Raw genomic sequence first — 6,783 nt, forward strand, 5'->3', positions numbered from 1 at the left:
GAGATGGACATTGAGGCCACGGGTGTGCAAATGTGCATGAGAGCGTGTTCAATGCACGTGGGTGTGCAAATGTGCAGGAGAGCGTGTGTTCAATGCACACGGGTGTGCAAATGTGCAGGAGAGCGTGTGTTCAATGCACGTGGGTGTGCAAATGTGCATGAGAGCGTGTTCAATGCACGTGGGTGTGCAAATATGCAGGAGAGCGTGTTCAATGCACGTGGGTGTGCAAATGTGCATGAGAGCGTGTTCAATGCACATGGGTGTGCACATGTTAATGAGAGCGTGTTCAATGCACATGGGTGTGCAAATGTGCAGGAGAACCTGTGTTCAATGCACATGGGTGTGCAAATGTGCAGGAGAACCTGTGTTCAATGCACATGGGTGTGCAAATGTGCAGGAGAACCTGTGTTCAATGCACATGGGTGTGCAAATGTGCACAAGAGCATGTGTTCAATGCACATGGGTGTGCAAACGAATATGGGGGGCATGGTTTAGGCAAATGACATGGAACGAATGTGCAGTAGGGTGCAAATGGATATGGGCGCCATGTGTGTGCAGATGGTGTACAATGGTTGTGCAAATGCATGCTGGGGCAATGTGTAGCCATGTATATGCACGACACCCAGTGGAGAGCCAGTGTCCTTATACATGATGTGCATGGTGTACTGTTACATGCAGTGTAGTGCAGGAGAAGCCAACGCCATTCTGTGTGCGGTGCACATGGAGTAGTGTGCCATGTCTGTGCAATGCACATGGGTGTTACGTACTAACTGAGAAATAGACCTGGAAGGAATTAGTGTCATGTGTACAAAGAGGGAGAGGAGCGATAGGGGCGCACACAGACATGCAATGCATGTAGGGAAGGCTGTGTACAGCGTGGGCAATACACGGGGAATGCACTGATCATATGGGGCAAATCTGCATATCCCATGTCCTTGGAGGGAGTCAATATCACCGTATGCAATACAGGTGGAGAGGATTCCACTGTGTACAACCATTACAATGCATTACAGACACAGTAATACTCTATTTCCCCCCTGCCCCAACACTGCATTTCAGACACAGTGATACTGGATCCCCCCACCCTTGGCCAGAAGGGCTATTTTCAGACCCCAGCATGCAGCAAACCTGGCAGGGGAACATGCTAAATGCAGGCAGACTCAGCAATGTGAGCCTGAGGCTGGCTGGCTGGACATCCCAGACCATTCCATTGCTACCCCAGAGGCACCAGTGGAATCTCTGGCATTCCAATTAAAACACATTTCATTGCAAACTGCTGGGCTCTTTTTCCTCCCCTCCTGCTATATAGTGCGAACGCCTGGATCTATGGGTCTCTGGGGACTTGGTGTGCTGGGTTTACTCTACCAATTGTTGCATTCCAGAAAAAAAAAATCCTAAATTCTTGCTGGAGGCTGAGCCAATGATTAATTTGCTGAGTTCCTAAAGCATGTGTGTACGTGTGTGCAGACACACAAAGATCCCAAAGCAACAGTAATACCCGTAAGATGCTGAGATCCCCATATGTTGCAAACTCAGGCCCATAAGCAGAAAATGATCGTAAAACCATAGGAATAAATATATAGATGAGGATACAGGGCAAACCCATCTGCTGGTTGGGGACATTATAATGAATGTTTACAGGCCGGGAATAGATCGTTTGGGGTGAATTTCTTTAAGTCATTCCCTATGGCTGACTTTGCCTTGGAGTCGGCTAGCTGATCGGCTCATACTCACGCCAGGGCTTCATGCAGCTCTTCCTAAATGCATGGGCCTTCTGTTCAGGGGCCAAATAAGAGCTGAGCCCTTTGAAAGTCTGGCCTCCCGAATCTTCCTGAGATGAGACAAAAGAGAAGCCGAGGCTAGGAAATTACAAAGGAATATGGGGGCTGCAGTTAGCTAGGCCCAGACCTGTACAGCTCTTGGACCTTTTTCACTCAAGGATCCTTAGGCTTCTAACTCCCACAGGAGTTAGGCACCTAAATATCTTTGAAGATCTGGACCATACCTTCTTTTCCGGTTAGTGAATTGACTGTGGACCAATCCGGGTTGTTGTGAATAGTGGTTGGTCCTAAATCTATACTGAAGAATTGCAATGACTTTTTTCAGTCTATCGGTCACCCTTCAAACATTCAATAATGGGGGAGTCTGGTTTAGCACCTTAGTTACATAGTATTGTTGCTGCACCTTGATGAAGACCTCGATTCACAAAACTTCCTGTCACTGAGGGAAGCATTCAGGCATGTACTTGCTGACTGGAGTGGGGACGGATTTAAGCAGGCACTTAACTGCTTTCCTGGATGATGAAAAGTTTATAAACAGGTGAATGATGAATGCCGAGCAACTGAACATTCACAACAGATTGTCAGACCAATCATCGTTCAGCCTAAAATATGTGATGTTTGGAAGATTAGGGCATGTTTGCACGGGTACTTGGCTGTTGGCTGACTGTGAGCAGCAGGAAGGGGACAGTTTGCAGCAGTTCTGTTGTTATTTATTTCTTTGCAGTAATTCCCATGACATGCTAGGGACTGTCCGAACATTTAAGGCCAGTCCCCACCCGAAGGAGCTCGCCATCTAGATGGGAAAGTCAGGGAAAGGGGAATAAATTGGCAATTTATTGGCTGCGCTTGCAAGGCCCAGCATGACAGCTTTGCCTAGTTTGTCTCTTTAGCTGTAACATTATAACTTTTGAACCACAGCATCCAACTGAGTCCAAAATTTAAGGGAATATTCTAAACATCAATGGATGGAACCTTAATGATTCTCCCCTAAGACGGGAGATAGGGAGTCCCTGCCATCTGTTTAGCAGAGCCACAATTTCAAGCACCTTGCACTTGTCTATAGATCACAATGAAGTGGGGAATTGGGGAGGGGGGACATACCGAGCCTATGGCATGGTGAGGAGAATGGGGGACCCTGGCACACTGGTAGGGGAAAGAGGGGCACATGGAGCCCCTGTTATGGTGAGGAGAGCATGCGAGAACATGAGACCCTGGTATGGGGGAAGGAGGGAATGGCAGGACATACAGAAACCCTGACATTGGGGGCACTGAGAGATCCTGGGGGAATCTGCTATAGGGGAGAAATGGGGGACAACAGTGAGGACAAATTCAGTGTTGGCTTTGTTCACTATTTCTGTGAATCCAAGGAAACAGTGGAATGACCCTATCATGCAGATCAGTACAAACTGGTCTGATGTTGGGCCATGAGTGGGCGGGATTTGACTTGTGGGTGGATCTTAGGAGCACATCACAAGCCTGATAGACCAGCCAATTGCTTGGTGTATGTTTCGCAAGGCTACCCGTAAAAACCAAAAAGGAATTCCAGGAAAGGTCAACCCACCCTGCGGGTTTTTAATCAGGGAGCGGAAAAAAGAATGATTGCAGCAAAATCTCCTGAGCAAGTTCCTCTTTCATCTGTCTCCGGGCTTTTGACTTACGGGGTGTCGCTATCAGCAGGAAACTCCTGCATGCTAGATGATGTGGATCTGGTGATAAGGAGCTGGGTGATGCAGGCTAAATAAGCCTCTAGTATCCTGTTTAAATAATGTTGTTATAGGCCATTTCCAGTGGTCGCAAACAAGACCTGGATTTTGTCGGTGCATTTTTTGTCCTTTTTTGGTGTAAATTCCTAGGAACAGTAACTCACACAGCAGATCTGATTCCAGTGGCCAGATCCTGCTCTTTGTAAAGGGGATTTTCACCCAGGCATAAAAAGAGAGAGGCTAGATCTTCTCCGTCTCACTCAAGCTGGTGTAAACCAGAGGTAAGTCTGTTGGCCTGGTTCTCCATTGCCCTTGGGTAACCATTTACAGCCACTTCATAGTGATCTAAATGGGGGTGGATGAGGCTCAGTGCAGTTACCTCAGTGTGAAACGGGCATAAGTGAAAGCAGAATCAGGCACAGCACCTTTCTATACAAACCCACATCCACGGCCATGATTTGCTGTGATCCTGTTCCAAGTTCAGGCGCCATTAACCAGTCTAGTACGTGGATTGATCTGTAAGGAAAAAGGAAGATGCCGCAGGAAGTTGCATGGGGAGACAGCAGGATGCAGCCCTGGGAGTTGGAAAATCCAGGTTCTGTTTCCAGCTCCACCACTAACTCATTGTGTGACCTTCAGCAAATCACTTCACCTCCCTCTGCCTCCTTTTGTAAAATGGAGATAACAATGGGCTCCTCTCCTGAACACAGCCTGTGGGGATCTTGGGATGAAAAGTGCTAAGTAATAGTATTCCTGGGTAGGTGATGCACTGAAACAGAATTGACCCAGTCCATTGTACAGCCCTCATGGAGTAAAGCCAATGTCTTGACCACTCATGGATCATTAAAGATCTTATGACAGATTTTTTGTAAAAGTCAGGGCATTAGCCCTGGCCAAATCCTCCCTTGCTAATTACACTCTGACACCTTCAAATCTTTCCAAACTGGTCAGGCAAATCCCCTGGGGGTTCATTTTGCAGCCATGTGCTGCAACATCAGCCCCCCACCTCAAATCTGTAATAAGAAAAGATTGTAAATGGGTTGGAAACAAGGTTTATTGTAGGATTTGGATGCAAATGAGATATATGACATTATTCACAGGAGTTGAACACTTTGAGCATAAATAAAGACCATGCATGAGCTCTGGACAGCAGGGTTTTCCCTGTCTCCTGACATCTCACTTTGGGCAAAAGTCTGAGATTTTGCAGCGCTTAGGAGATAAAATCGCTTTACATTTTATTCAATATATTACATTTTAACATATAAATAACTATAGAATAGGACCCAAAGCTGTTTTTCTGGGTATTGTTTAAACTGATGGTACAGATGAGACCAAACTGATCCCCAAGATCTGAACAGCCTTAAGCTTTGGAGACATTTTTGGATCTGGGTCAGAACTTTAGGGACTGGTTTCTTCTTTAGCTGAAACATCTCTGTGGCCACGTCTACACTACAGCATAAAATCGAAATTATTACAACCGGTTTTATAAAACTGGTTTTATAAAATCGATTTTACGCGTCCACACTTGGGCACATTAATTCGGTGGTGTGCGTCCATGGTCCTAGGCTACCATCGATTTCTGGACCGGTGCACTCTGGGTAGCTCAGTAAAAGAATGAGACCAATAACTTCGATTTCCGTCCACACTAACCCTAAACCAATATAGTAATATCGATTTTAGGGTTACTCCTCTAGTTGGGGAGGAGTACAGAAATCGATTTTAAGAGCCCTTAAAATCGTTTTAAAGTGCCTTGTAGTGTGGACGCTGCTTAAATCGATTTAACACTGTAGTGTGGACCAGGCCTGTGGTGCTGCATCCCGGGGAAGGAAGGAGGGAGAAGAATATGGCAGGGTATAATGGGAACTATTTTTCTGCCTTAAATATAGTGATGGCTACCAGGTGAGCATCACAAGAGAGGTGACAAGAGGAAGGTATTTCAGGCCCCCATTCAACAAGACACTTAAAGCATGTGCCTGTCTTTAGGCATGTGAGTCCTCCTGTTCTCCAGGGGTTTAGGAGAGCCAGGAAATGTGCTTTCTCTTATCCTTATACTCCTGAGACTGAGAGAAAGGCTCCTCAGGGGCTCATTAGCACATGACATCCATGATATTGCTGTACTCCAATCAGAGCTACTTTGGATACACAGAGACAGACATGTATTTCATTAATCTATGCCTACGAGCCACTGATTTCAATCAGGGTTGGTCACAGCACTGCTAATGGGGCAGTTTTTGTCCCAGCTCCAGGAATGACTGAGCTGTGTGAGATACACGGGGGTGGGGGGAGAGGGGTTTGGCTGCACTGACAACCTGCCAGGAGGCTGTGGGCCACAGCTGGGACTCAGTCCTGCTGCTCCCCATTGAAAGCGGTTGTAAAACTGCCCATGGACTGCAGTGGGAGCACACTCAGGCCCTTAATTTGCCCATATCTGTTCAACAAGGGACCTGCCCCCACGAGTCACTGAGCGCCCTCGGCTCCAGGCGAAGTCAAGGGAAGCTGAGGCTGCTCAGAATATCTCTGGGCTGAGTCCTGGCTCTGTTAATCAAAAACAAACACACAAAGCCACAATATTTTGCTCATGCTTGTATCTTCCTTGATAGCTGGGCAGCTGAAACCACCAGCAATAGAGCCCCGCAGCTGTTCAGCGCTGTCCTTGCATTTGTATGACAGCAGCAGGGCAGCTGTGGGCAGCATTAGGGGGTGGGGTGTCCCAACTCTAGAGGGTTCCAGATGTGGATAAACCAGAGAGGGACCCCGATGAGAACACTGCTTCCAAACAGCCCCCCAAAGCCGGGGTGAGTTCAGATGCGGCTGTAAAATGTGGCTTACATTGCGTCCCTTACGGACCTGGAGTGTCCCTCTGGGCTCCTCTGTCTGTAACAGACAAGGGAGTGTCAGGTGGGCCCCTCCAGTGGCTGGAAGTCTGTGCTGCCTTTAGGGAGACCTGGGGTCTTATTCTGCCCCGCCTTGCACCTTGTGTTGTCATTTCCACCTGTGCAAAATGCAGGGGAAAAGACACCCCGTCAGAACGGCCAGGTTGCACGGCCAGTGTGCACAGATGGAAAGGCCTCCACAGGAGACAAGGCCAGGGCCAGATACAGCGGCTCAGACCCATCTTTAGCAGGTCTGCTTGGAATACGATGATGTGACTCCCCTTCCCACGGAAGCAAATGCACCCAAAGTACCCTTACGGCAGGGAGTATCTATGAGCTAACAGGGTGTCTGGGATCTGCAGCAGCAAGGTGGGGTGGGGACGCTAACCCGGACTTAACCCAGTACCATCCTTTGCAGAATACAAG

This window comes from Gopherus flavomarginatus, chromosome 16 (genome assembly GCF_025201925.1).
Source record: "Gopherus flavomarginatus isolate rGopFla2 chromosome 16, rGopFla2.mat.asm, whole genome shotgun sequence".
NCBI classification, from domain to species: domain Eukaryota; kingdom Metazoa; phylum Chordata; order Testudines; family Testudinidae; genus Gopherus; species Gopherus flavomarginatus.